Here is a 14,070-nt window from a genome sequence, read left to right on the forward strand (position 1 = left end):
GATTTATTTCGATTTTTATGAAAATGTAAGGTTTTAGAAAAAAATAAATATCTACGAATCTAAGAACCAGTAACAAATTATTTCTTGGATCTTAATAATAAACTATTTAGCATACTTAAACAGATGCTTATTTCAACAAAATTTCTTACAGGGTGATCGAAATATGAGGTTTTTCGATTAATCAAATTCAAGCTGTAATAACTTACTTATTTTAAATAGAACACCATGTATCTTACTAGTCTATCGCGTAGAAAATTTATTTAGCTTTCAATTCTTATTAGGGTTTCCTATACCTATCTCCCTTCGTTTTTTAAATATTAAAAGATTTCCTAATGTGTAAGCTTAAGTAAATAAGTAAATATATCGTGGTTATGTACAACATGTACAACACATCACCAACACCGGTAATATACTTAGACAAGATACTGTCATTCATAAAATTTTCATTGTTATCATGTAATCACACGGTGTTTTTGGCCTACATGTGACATTGAATAATATGTTTATATTAAACTGCATACCCTATATTAGATGCCGTATTCTGGAAGATATTTAAATTATATTTAATTCCGTATAAGTATTTTCCATATCTTAATCCAACGTTTATTAAGTAAATTTAAGAACACCACTTTTTGTTTGAATCTTTGAATTGCAATTACAAACAATTAAATGCAATGGCTACTATGACGAAAACGAGCCTATTGTACAAAAATATGTAAAAATGGGTATTTACAGAATAACATGGGAATTTATATTTACAGAATAACATGTGTATTGAGAATGTTTACATGGAATTGAAGAGATTTAAATATCTTCCATTATAAAGAATATAATATCGAGCATGTCATTTAAAATAAGAACACTCTGTGTGATTAAATGATAAAAATGTGAATTTTATTAACGAAAGTATCTTGACCAAGATATTTAAGTATATTGCCGGTGTCGGTGATGTGTTGTACATAACCACGACACAGGTACTTAATTATAATTTTTAAAGCTTACAAATTAGGAAATCTTTAAATATTTAAAAAACGAAGGGAGCTAGGTATAGGAAACCCTAATAAGAATTGAAAGCTAAATAAATTTTCTACGTGACAGACTAGTAAGATACAGGGTGTTCTATTTAAAATAAGTAAGTTATTACAGCTTGAATTTGTTAATAGAACAATCTAATATTTTGACCACCCTGTAAAAGTTAGGTATAGGAAACCCTAATATAAATTGAAAGCTACGTAAATTTTCTACGCGATAGACTAGTAAGATACAGGGTGTTCTATTTAAAATAAGTAAGTTATTACAGCTTGAATTTGTTAATAGAACAATCTCATATTTTGACCACCCTGTAAGAAATTTTGTTGAAATAAGCATCTGTTTAAGTAAGTTTATTATTAAGATCCAAGAAAGAATTTGTTACTGATTCTTAGATTTGTAGATATTTATTTTTTTTAAACCTTACATTTTCATAAAAATCGAAATAAATCAAAACACCCTGTATTTAGGTATAGGGAACCCTTATGAGAGTATAGCTTATTTTTTAAGGTCAATTCAGTAATATCATCAGATACTATAGGGCATTCCATAAGAAAAAATATAACTTTGATATACCACTCTTTTTGGAGCACCCTGTATAATTCACATTATTTTTAGATTGTAGTATTAAAGGCCCTGTATATTTCTGTGAAGAATTTTTTTTTAATATCAAGTGGTTTTCCGTACAGAGACCGAGGCGAATAAGATGAACCACCCTGTATAGTTATCTCCAAGGTCGATAGATCCCCATTCCATTGCACCTTTCTTCCATTAATTTAGGGCTCTTACATATTTATATTTAAGCAGTGTAGACGAGATACATGACTCTTGGCGAAGACTTCGTTTATATGGAATTTTCGGTGATATACTGTTACCAATTTTTCTTGGGATTGACCCAATATAAGAGATAATTAATAGGGGCTTTCTTGTGGTGTTTTCCATAGCATTTTTAATAGTTGTGTAGCTCTAAAAACACTATCCACAGACAACACCTATTTTAAACTAGATAATGATTTTTACAAACAAGATTTTGGATTAGTTATGGGCTCTTCATATCTCCATTACTAGCAAATATTTTCATGGAAGAATTCGAACAAAACATTGTGCATAAACATAACCAAAAATTGGAGATATGTATTTCTGTAAATTCTGAACCACTTTCTGGTAATATTCTTAATATCTGCCTTTTACAATTTATAAGGCAAGGAGGCAACGAACAAAGAAGACGAAAGGGACTCTACAATATGCAGTCACATTCCGTCTATTCGTCTAGGAAAAAATTTCAACGAAAGTTGATTCCGTGTACTCAATGAGTAAATTGAAAAATTAAAAGACAGCTTATGTTTCATTTCGGTTCCGATGTGATTAGTGCGGCCGATATGTGAAACAATTGTGCATTTAATGATAGAAGTATATAATTTGGACCACATATACTACACATATAAAGGTTTAAATTTAGATATGAGGCCATCTCAGATTTTTCCTTTTACAAAAATGGGGGGCATCCAAAATGGCGACTATACATATGTGACTAATAGCATAATAACTTTTGAACGAGACGTCAGATTTCAACCAAATTGGTATGTTGGTTTGGTGTGTAGGTTGGTATATGTAGGTTGTGTATGTAGGTTTTTTGATGTATAAGATCGAGGTCTTGAACCGGAAGAATCGGTTTACCAGGAGTTGTGTTTTTCCTGGTTTTTATGTAAAAATATGTTGTTTCTTTTTTAATTGTTTCACCCTGTACATATTAATTTTTTAAAAAGGTAATACCGCCATTGAAAAGAGTGTAAAAATATGTTTTAGGAAAAACTTTTTAGTTATGTTAATTACCATATAATAAATGCACAACGTATATTCACATGTACCTGTGAGCGGCAAATTCATTTTGAATGCCCGCCATTTTTGTAAAAGACAAAATCTGAGATGGCCTTATATCTAAATTTGAATCTTTGGATGTGTAGTATGTGTGGTCCAAATTATATGCTTTTACCATTAAATGCACAATAATTCTTATATTATTATTTGCACGAATCTGCCGCACATAGGTACCTACATGTGAAGATACGTTATGCATTTATTAAATGCATAAAAAAAATATTTTTACGCCCTTTTCGACGCCGGTCATACCTTTTTGAAAAATTAATATATACAGTGTGAAAGAATTGAAAAAATAAACAACATATTTTTACAAAACAATCAGGAACAACACAACTTCTGGTAAACCGATTCTTCCGGTTCAAGAGCTCGATCTTATACATCAAAAAAGAACCCATATACCAAATTTGGTTGAAATCGGACTTTTTGTTCAAAAGTTATCGTGCTATTAGTCACATATGTATAGTCGCCATTTTGAATGGCCGCCTTTTTTGTAAAAGAAAAAATCTGAGATGGTTTCATATCTAAATTTGAACCCTAATATGTGTAGTATATGTGGTCCAAAATATAAGCTTATACAGCGTGTCTACTTGAGTTGGAAACATATGGGAAACTTTTTTATTATTAATTTTACGAAAAAAAGTTATTCTTTATAAAAAGTTCTGCATGCCCCAAAACCTAAGATTCAATCATCAGATATCAAATTTTCTGAATATTATACGAGGTATGTCAAAAAATATGAATTTCGGTCAAGGGTAAAGTACCTTTATTTCTCTCAATATCGAAAATTCTTATGATAAAAAGTTGTTTGGAATTAAAAACTAAGATCAAATATGCAATTACATGCTTCTTATTGAAAAAAAAATTTTTTTTCTCAAATTTAAGGATACCCAACATTGTTTTTAATTATTACAAATATGATAACTCGTTTATTATTCATTTTACGAAAAAAAGTTATTCTTCGTAAAAAGCTTTGCATGGTCTAAAATCTAAGACACAACCATGATATATCAACTTTTATTAATTTTATACGAGGTGTGTCAAAAAATATGAAATTCGCTCAATATTATAGCACCTTTATATTTCACAGTATTTCAATTAGAAGGATGTAATTGCATATTGACACATAGTTTTTAGTTCTAAACAACTTTTTTAATAACTGTTTTCAATATTATGAAAAATAAAGGTACTTTACTCTTGAGTGAAATTCATATTTTTTGACATAACTCGTATAAAATTAATAAAATGTGATATCTGTTGGTTGCATCTTCGGCCTTATGACCTACAGAGCTTTTTATAAAGAATACCTTTTTTTCGTAAAAGTAATAATAAAAGAGTTATCGTATGTGTAATGAGTCAAAACGAAGTTAGTATCAATAAATTTGAGAAAAATTTGGAAAATATTTTTTTCCAATTAGAAGCATGTAATTGCATATTTGAGCTTAGTTTTTATTTCCAAACAACTTTTCAGAATAAGCATTTTCGATATTGAGAGAAATAAAGGTACTTTACTCTTGAACGAAGTTCATATTTTTTGACATACCTCGTATAATATTCAGAAAATTTGATATCTGATGATTGAATCTTAGGTTTTGGGGTATGCAGAACTTTTTATAAAGAATAACTTTTTTTCGTAAAATTAATAATAAAAAAGTTTCCCATATGTTTCCAACTCAAGTAGACACGCTGTATATTTAAATGCACAATAATTCTTATAATATTTGCACGAATCTGCCGCATATTCGTACATGTGAAGATAAGTTATGCATTTAATACATGGTAATTAACATAACTAAAAAGTTCAAAATATTTCCTAAAAAATATTTTCACGCTCTTTTTAATGCCGGTATTACCTTTTTGAATAATTAATATATACACGGTGAAAGAATTAAAAAAAAACAACATATTTTTACATAAAAAATCAGGAAAAACACAACTTCTGGTAAACCGATTCTTCTGGTTCAGGAGCTCGATCTTATACATAAAAAAAGAACCCATATATCAAATTTGGTCCTTTAAAAGTTATCGTGCTATTAGTCACATATGTCATATGTATCGTCGCCATTTTGAATGCCCGCCATTTTTGTAAAAATAAACTTTGAAATGACCTCATATCTAATTTTGAACCTTTTTATGTGTAGTATATGTGGTACAAATTATATGCTTCTATCATTAAACGCACAATTATAATATTTGCACGAATCTGCCGCACTAGATCCACCATCCCAATACGTACGTTTCGGTCTCTCCAGACCTCTTCAGTGGGGCTACATGAGCACCTCTGAATCGAAACCAAGCTTTAAGCAGAATTGTAAAAATATTGTACACATTTCAGATTTATTATTTAGATCTGGAACTCGTCATTTCTGTGTAATAAATGTCACTACAGCTAGAGCGTCCGATACACATAATTATTTTCATAATTCTGCTTAAATAGGCAGCTTGATTTCGTTTCGATTCAGCGGTGTTTATGTGGCCCCACTGAAGACGTCTGGAGAGACCGAAACATACGTATGGGGATGGTGCATCACCTCTGAACCGAAATGAAGAATAAGCTGTTTTTAAATTTAACTCTGTATAAATCTTTCAGAGGATTTTAAACAAATCAAGGTGGCCAATATAAATAAAACTTTTTGTCTCTTAGGCAGGCCGCACATCAAAGAAACATGAAACGTGAATCATGAAACAAAAATAAAATTTGTATAGTGACAATTTAAAGTGATGACGAGGTCGTTGCTGTCGTGGCAACTCTTTTATTACTGTCTAAGGGAAGCCGCACATCAAAGAAATGTGAAACATAAAACATGAAACGTGAAACATGAAACAAATAAATTGTAAATAACGAAACCGTCTCATGTTAGATACTAATCCAAGAAACAAAAATAAAATTTGTATAGTCAATAATAGAAAGTGATAATGACGAGGTCATTGCTCTGTTGTGGCATTGTTTTATTGTGGGTCCTGGTTTAAAGAAAAACGATATTTTTATGTTATTGTCTATTCGAGTACCTCTCCATTTTATAATTGTACAACTATTCGTTCTGTTCCACCACAGAAATCAATGCAATGTTAAATTATTGTTCGGCATTCATTTTACGCACGTAATTAATTGTGATCTAAAGCTAGAGCTAAGAGTAAGGTTGGCTAGGTGCTACGTTTTCTCGACTCAGTTTTACGGAATGGAAGCTTGGACCTTGAATGCGGCAGCAATGAAAAAACTGGAATCATTTGACTTGTGCGTATATAAAAGAATTCTGAAAATATCATGGACAGAACACATCACAAACAAAGAGGTTCTGAGAAAGATGAATAAAGAAGAAATGGAAGACTTAAATACAATCAAAACCAGAAAATTGGAATATCTCGGACATATTACACGTGGAGAGAGATTCAACTTGCTCCAATTGATTATGCAGGGAATGATTCAAGGAAAGAGAAGCATAGGAAGACGCAGAATATCGTGGTTGCGCAACCTGAGAGAATGGTACGGATGTACATCAAATGAACTTTTCAGAGCAGCCGTCTCCAAAGGCCGAATAGCTATGATGATTGCCGACCTCCGTCGCGGAGATGGCACTTGAAGAAGAAGAAGGGTTAATTGACCAGAACAATGAAACTGAAACCGATAAATAGAACACGACCTATTTCATAAAACACCTTTCAAGAAGATAAAAATGTTACATGGGCATGGATCATACTCGTTTCATAGATGGGCGGGCGTCTATTTGTTTAGCAGTGTTTTATTTCCAAGAAACGTGTTTCACGTTTCATGTTTCTTTGGTGTGCGCCCTCCAGAAGATAAAAATGTTTCACGAGCATGAATCACACTTGTTTCATTGGTAGGCAGACTTCTATTTGTTTAGCAGTGTTTTATTTTCATGAAACGTGTTTCACGTTTCATGTTTCATGTTTTACGTTTCATGTTTCTTTGGTGTGCGGCTTTCCTTATGGCTTAGTTGGGGCCCTTGCAAAACATGTCTATAATATTTTGCTTATAACTTAGATGATATTTCCTTTGGTTATTTTGTTTTTGGGTTTCTGTTTTGTGCAAAAAAAACTTTTCTCCCTTCAAAAGGTTTTATTTTTTTAGGTACTCAATAGACGTCATTAAAAATAACTAAGATATGTTTTATACTAAAGAGATAAAACATATTCATAACTCAGTATATTCCTATTAAAATTGATAAAATTTATTTCCGTATATTTGCGTAGCATATTTCTCAAAAAAGTTATGCCTAATCAAAATAGTGTTCCGCCAATTTTATGGAACACGTTAATTTTCATTTCCTGTCCAAGTAACTTTTTCATCTCCCATTATCCATATGTATTAAAGTTTAATAACTGTGGTAAATTCTACTTCATCGACTTTACAGTTGAATAATCGGATTTACTTTCAAATTTGTCGACTTAAAAAACAACTGAATATAAAGTAATCTCCTTTTTTATGGTAATCTCATTTAATGTATTCAACGGTGTTTGATATGCAATACAAGTTTGCTTCCAATTTACATGCGATTTCTTACTTCTTCTGTAAATAGTAATTAGATATATGTTAGTTTGCATACAAAAAAATGGACTTCCAATTTATAACTTTGATTTGAATAATTGCCACCTATTAGCTTTTTTCATGTCGGCCGATTATGTCATAGCGATATATCAATTAATCTATTCAATTTGATCCAATCAAAAATGGATACCTAAAAACCAGTAGTTTAAATGAGACATTAAGAATAGAACAACCTTGGGTTTTTTTATCTAAAACCTGTTGGGTTTTAGTAAAATACAAATGGTACTAGGCCTGGATCCCGCGTACCAAAAAAAAGTTTATTAATAGCAGGCTGAAAATTTGTTAATAGCTTAACGGTGTCTAGTCGGACAAACTTTGATGTATGGGAACACTGAAACATGGGAAATTTTAATTGTGGAACGTGTCACCTGACAAGTTTACGATTGTGAAAACTAGAAGGTTGTTTTTAAGTTTATTTAATAGCAAACTTTATATATACGAAAAAAGTTTGTCCGACAAATATGTTAGGCGTTTTAATAAGTCCGACACGTAGAACATGTCAAATGACAGGAATTATGTTGGTGGTAAATAGCTGTCTGATTTTTGCATGGAAGTTTAATGAAAACGTAACAAATCAATTGGAAGTTCTGTCCGACAAAATACATAGGACGTTTACGTAGTTTGACATTCGAAACTTGTAACCTGTTCCACAATTAAACGTTGGGTTTTTCCCTACCCCCTTTAAAGGGATGAAAATGGGTGTTCCGGGGCGAAATCTTTTAAGAAAAAGTTAGTCTCATAATAAGCACCCCTTGATATAGCAGAAAAAAAAGTAAAACCGGACTTTTGTCGAGTTTGCGAAGTTCAACCTCTGTTCCCTACACTAATATATTAATCAAAGTAACAAAAATAAAATTTGTATAGTAAATAATGGAAAGTGATGACGACGAGGTCGTTGCTGTTGTGGCAACTCTTTTATTACTGTCCAAAAATATTCTCGTACATCAAAGTTTGTCCGACTAGACACCGTTAAGCTATTAACAAATTTTCAGCTTGCTATTAACAAACTTTTTTTGGTACGCGGGATCCAGGCCTTTATAGGTAATTTACAAAATACGAGATTCCATAAATTCCGGATATGAAGATTTTTTCTTAATTTAATTAGTATCAAATATTGTGTTTATATGGAATTATCCAGTCAATTGCAATGACAATTACATTTTTACCAAAAGTTTCGATTTCCACTTCGGAAATCGTTTTCAAAAGATTATTGTGAAAATTGTGTTTAAAGATTATATAACCGCCAAGTCGTTAAGGAGGTTATGTATTATCAAAATTGGGGTTGATTTACTTGGCCATGGTATTGTAGGCAACAGCCATGCTTTGGCTGAAAATATTTGAGGGTGGATGGTTTATGCCCTATGGTACATCAAATTCTGAGTATTCTGAGTGTTTCTGCATTATTTATATGTGCTTTATGCAGTTCTGTTTATCGTAGATAAAATATTGTATGAAACTGTGCGTGAAGTACTTTTTGCGAACTTACGCGATGTATAGCACCCGCTCCGTTGTCGCTCGTGCTCTAAAAATCGCGTGCGTTCGCAAAAAGCATACTTCACGAACTGTTTCATAAATAACTATTTTCACATCAGTATTGAGACCAAATTAATTTTAAAAACCTTTTCAACTCATTTATGTCAAATTTACATCAGAAAGCACTAAAATCCATTTAAATTCTTAATGTCAAACCATATTACACAACTCTTTATAATAATTAGCGGTTTTACGGAATAAGAGATTCAATAAACTCATTTTACAGCTTTTGTGGACTCGATAAAATATGGTGGTAGTATGGCGGCAGCAAAAACCAGAGATAATAACAAGAATTGAGAGAAATACAGCCATTAGTCAGCTAAAAGTAGTCATTATCGCTTTGTATCTCAAAGTGAAGGTAGGCAGATACTGTCTGTTTAATTTATTTCATTAAGGGCCGGTTGTTCGAAAGCTAATCAACAATGATCATTATCAAATATTTAATTACTTTCACCAACTGTCAATGTCAACTTTGTTTGGGTTGCTGAAAACATAATATGAACTTACTTACTCAATTATGTTAATAATTGTTATGTTAATTGATTAACTAATCTCATAATTTTAATCAATTATGTTTTCAGCAACCCAATAAAAGTTGACATTGACAGTTTTGGTGACAGTAATTAAATATTTGATAGTGATCATTGTTGATTAGCGTTCGAACAACCGGCCCTAAATCAAATTAATGTACGAATTTTAGGCCAGACTTAAAGATTTCAACATTAAAATAAATTTTTGGGCATTAAAAATATGAGGGAGTTTAGGCCAGGATGCATTTTATTACATGACTTATTCGAATTTTATGTGGAACACGTCATGTGGTTGATGACGAAGGATGGATGAAGGATCCTTTAGAAGGATGGGCTGGTGGAGTAACGGTGGCTGGAAGAAAAATCTTAAATTTGCTGATCTTACTTACTTATTCCTTTGATCTGTTCTATCCTTTGCACTGATCTTTATTTCTGCCCAGGCTTTCCCAATAGCATTAATTTCTTTCTCGACACTTCTTTTCCACGTTTCTACGGGTCTACCTGGTCTTCTCTTTCCATGTGGTGTGTATTCTAGGGCTTGCCTCGCTATGTCTACGTCAAGTCTCCTTATTGTGTGCCCCATACAACTCCATTTTCTTTTGCATATTGTCTTAGATATAGGTTCCTGGTTAGTTCTTGTCCATAATTCTTGGTTTGATATGCGGTTTGGCCAGTATATGTTATGAATCTTCCTAAGACATTTATTTATTAGCACCTGCATCTGTCCGATACATTTTCTTGACACTTTCCAAGTTTCTGCTCCGTATAGTAGCACAGTCTTCACGTTGCTGTTGAATAATCGTATCTCGGCTTTACTTGTCATCTGACATGAAGATGACATTTCCCCATTTTCGGTTAGAAATTAATTTCTCGACAAACCCTCTCATCAGACCTCCAATCAAAACCGACCGCGAAATAAAATTGGCATTTTAAATTTTTGGGTAAATCAAAAACAATCCAAAATGACTAAAAATTACAAATAAACTAAACTTAAATACACAGTAATAAACATTCTTATCTTTAAATGTTGAATCGGTTGAATGTGAGAGTTCATTTTGAATCAAGTAAAAAACAGACGTACTCTCAATCATTTATTGTAACTTCCGACGACCGGTTTCGCTCTCTATAATATGCAGAGCATCTTCAAGTCAACGGTTACAAGTCACTAAATGCTGCAAATAAAAACCAGAGTTAGAACAATGTCTGGTTGTAAAAGATGCTAAAGATCCATAAGATCAAGCCAATATTAAACAACATACATAAAAGTAGTTAAGACAGCAGACAAATACATATGCATGTACACTCGGGGGCGGCAACAAACATCCCCCAAGCATAACATGTACATGCACATGTATGCCGTCTGTACCTAATCATGCAATGATAACGTGTCGTACTTACATTCGGTTACAAAGGGCTACTTCATGAGTATTCATTAACATGATTTTTGCTCAAGTTATGCTAACGGGATATGGTGGAGTAAACGGAGAATGTTGTAAAGGTTAACAAGTTTATGGAAATTCTTGAGAGAGGTGGGATAATTGGTGGGAGACTACCAAAAAATCTGTGCCTGCTATTTTGTTTGTGAAGTAGATTGAAGTGAATGTGTTATATACACACTGAAGTGAATGTGTTATATACAATTTTTAATTTTTTTTTTACAATTTTTTTTCTTTTTTTTACACATTTTATACATTTGTATATAACACATTCACTTCAGTCTACTTTATAAACAAAATAGCAGGCACAGATTTTTTGGTAGTCTCTCACCAATTATCCCACCTCCCTCAAGAATTTCCATAAACTTGTTAACCTTTACAACATTCTCCGTCTACTCCACCATATCCCGTTAGCTCGTTAGCATAACTTGAGCAAAATATCATGTTAATGAATACTCATGAAGTAGCCCCTTGTAGCCGAATGTAAGTATGACACGTTATCATTGCATGATTACAGACGGCATACATGTGCATGTGCATTTTATGCTTGTGGGATGATTGTTGCCGCCCCAGATTGTACATGCATATGTATTTGCTACTTTTATGTACCCCCAACTACTTTTATGTATGTTTTTCAATATTGGCTTGATCTTATGGATCTTTAGCATCTTTTACAAACAGACATTGTTCTAGCTCTGGTTTTTTTTTATTTGTAGCATTTAGTGACTTGTAACCGTTGACCTGAAGATGCTCTGTATATTATAGAGAGCGAAACCGGTCGTCGGAAGTTACAATAAATGATTGAGAGTACGTCTGTTTTTTACTTCATTCTTATGTTTATTGTTCTTGCAAAAAAAACTTCAGTAAAAGAAAAGATAGTGAAGTAAAAACTGTATCACATAATATATATTTTTAGATAAGACTTACAAAGAAATACTTTTGATCCAATGCATTTTTTTCTGGCCATCAGTACGTATTGCCGCATCTGTACATCATTACATCTAGATTTTAATGTTGCATATAAAACCAATTTTGCGTTAAATTTGATCGGCCTATTTATTTACGTACTTTTTTCAAAATAATTAGGCCATAAATACACTTTGGTATTATTAAGCAATTATTTCGATGTTTCATTCGGAACGCGGTCACATTCGCTCTATAAATTTCACGTTTATTTTCGCTATAAATTTGTCTTTAATTCTTTTTTGTAACGCTGGTTGTGATTTTACAAGACAAGTGGCAATCATTGGTACTAACTATGTAAATTTATGTATTCTAAATTAAGTCGATATACTTAAAAAGTCTAATTATTATTCAGACTATGTAGAATCGTTTAATGAATTACGTAAAAACACATTTCCTTAGAATTTGATGTATTGCATTTTAATATCAAAACAAGTCCTACAACAATAAATCAAGTAGGTATGTCATTCATTATTTTGAATTTTACTCATCAGTTGTTGGTATAATGAACTTATTTACAAAATTTATAAAATGACTTAATACAGTTTAAGTAGAAATATATAGCCTGTTTTATTGATTTCTAAAGGGATTTTGACAGAGTGTAGTCTAATATTATTTAAGAGATTTTGTTAAATAAAAACTTTGACAGCAGGGACATTAGAATTGGATGTAACCTATTAGGCGAAAACGGCGACCTAGACAAGGCGAAAACGGCGGGTTCGTTGGAAAAAATATTCCCATGAGATTTTTTTGCATAATCACATTCTTGAGACATCCCAGAAGTCGCCCACGTGAAAAGTGGTCCAATTTTTTTTAAGTAACAATTTTTTTAATCAAATTTCAAAAATCAATATTTTTGGTCCGGACAATTTTTTCTAGGGTTTTTGGACCATTCTGGCAAAAAAGATCTCTTATAGTTTTTCTCTAAAGTCGATCGTTTTCGAGTTATAAGCAATTAAAAATTGAAAAAACGAAAAATGGCGACTTTTAAGGATTAAAAACTCGGTTAAAAGATATGTATTATTATGAAAGTTAGAAAATGACTAAATCAAAGATTAAAGCCACCCATACAAGATCCTGAAGAAATTTTTGTCATTATTTTATTACTAAGCTGTTATTTATAGGTAATAATAATGAGCGCCATGCACGTATTAGGCTGCCGTCAATGGTGAGTGCGAGAGAGATGCCATTTCGGCAGTCAATGGAGCATCTTACTCGCACTCACATTTACAGCCGCGTCAATACGATCTTACCACTCATTGTTAATAATTAAAAATAACAGCTTAGTAATAAATTAATGACACAAATTTGTTCAAGAGCATGTAGGGGGCTTTAAACTTTGATTTAGTCACTTTCTGACTTTCATAATAATAACTTTTAACCGAGTTATTAATCCTTAAAAATCGCTATTTATTTTTCGTTTTTTTTTTCAATTTTAAATTGCTTATAACTCGAAAACGATCGACTTTAGAGAAAAATTATAAGAGACCTTTTTTGTCCAGAATGGTCCAAAAAACCTAAAAAAAATTGTCCGGACCGAAACTATTTATTTTTGCAATTTTATTAAAAAAATTGTTAAAAAAAATTTGGACCACTTTTCGCGTGGACGGCTTTTTGAACCTTATTCTGGAGTATCTCACGAATGTGATTATGCAAAAAAATTTCATGGGAATATATTTTCCAACGAACCCGCAGTTTTCGTCTTGTCTATATACTGAAATCAGGCAGCAAAATTAAGAGTTAAATATTAACTGACTGAGAACATCCCGATTCGCTGTGGGGTGCGCCGAGGGTGTATTTTATCAGCACTGTTGTTTAATTTATATACCCAGTGAAGCCATCTGTGAATTAGCGCTGGCGGAAATTAGTGAGGGCCTAAAATTGCAACACCTTGCTCAACAAATCAATATGAATTGCAAAAATTATGGGTTAAAAGTAAATCTGAAGAAAACTGGTTCATGCTTATCTTCAAAATCTACTCTATGTTGAAGTATGCTTTTACCTTGGGGTGGAATCCACGCCAACTGGGTAGGATGCAACCTTTATCTTCATAATATCCTCAAGAATCGAAAGAAAAACATATTCTAAGCAAAAATGTTCTATAGAGCGTTTTCGAAAAATTAATACTTTTAGA

General features: G+C 32.0%; 1 protein-coding gene across 3 annotated transcripts in view; it reads left to right on the top strand.

Moving 5' to 3' along the window:
* LOC114330751 (cGMP-dependent protein kinase, isozyme 2 forms cD4/T1/T3A/T3B) overlaps positions 1-14,070 on the top strand; it is a 1,273,893-nt gene that overhangs the window by 717,481 nt on the left and 542,342 nt on the right. The window lies entirely within an intron of this gene.

Source organism: Diabrotica virgifera, chromosome 7, assembly GCF_917563875.1.
Source record: "Diabrotica virgifera virgifera chromosome 7, PGI_DIABVI_V3a".
NCBI classification, from domain to species: domain Eukaryota; kingdom Metazoa; phylum Arthropoda; class Insecta; order Coleoptera; family Chrysomelidae; genus Diabrotica; species Diabrotica virgifera.